Raw genomic sequence first — 414 nt, 5'->3', positions numbered from 1 at the left:
GGATGGGCCCCAATAGCAGGCACACTGATAAAATTTCTGCGGAATTTTCTAGTTGTTACTGCTCTTGCTGTGTGTTTGTGTCTGTATTGGTGGATCTGTATGTGCAGAGTTTGTCGCTAGAAGGCTGTTTTCACAATCTACTGAAGGTGAAAGGTTTCTCTTTACACACCTTAAATCAGACTTTAACACGTGTACACACAGATTTCTTGATAATTGGTTTGGAAGAGAATCATAGTCCATTATGCAACTTACACAAACAATTTTGGAATAAACAGTATTTGCATATTCATAGTTTTCCAATTTTCTTCAATGGAGTGTGAATTAAAACCATAGCCAGGGCTTGACATTAACTTTTTGGGGCACTTTTTGGGGCAAGTAAGGCAGCTTAATTTGTATAGCACATTTCAGCAACAG

The 414-nt window shown here is 38.2% G+C and overlaps 1 protein-coding gene and 1 pseudogene across 1 annotated transcript in view; one reads left to right on the top strand and one right to left on the bottom strand.

Moving 5' to 3' along the window:
• pskh1 (protein serine kinase H1) overlaps positions 1 to 414 on the top strand; it is a 27,409-nt gene that overhangs the window by 25,596 nt on the left and 1,399 nt on the right. The gene's annotated exons all lie outside the window — the stretch shown is intronic.
• LOC116694736 (serine/threonine-protein kinase H1 homolog) overlaps positions 1 to 414 on the bottom strand; it is a 10,241-nt pseudogene that overhangs the window by 9,077 nt on the left and 750 nt on the right.

This window comes from Etheostoma spectabile, chromosome 8, assembly GCF_008692095.1.
Source record: "Etheostoma spectabile isolate EspeVRDwgs_2016 chromosome 8, UIUC_Espe_1.0, whole genome shotgun sequence".
NCBI classification, from domain to species: Eukaryota; Metazoa; Chordata; class Actinopteri; order Perciformes; family Percidae; genus Etheostoma; species Etheostoma spectabile.
Note: the sequence above shows the minus strand (reverse complement) of the source record. Positions and strands in the feature narration are given on the sequence as shown.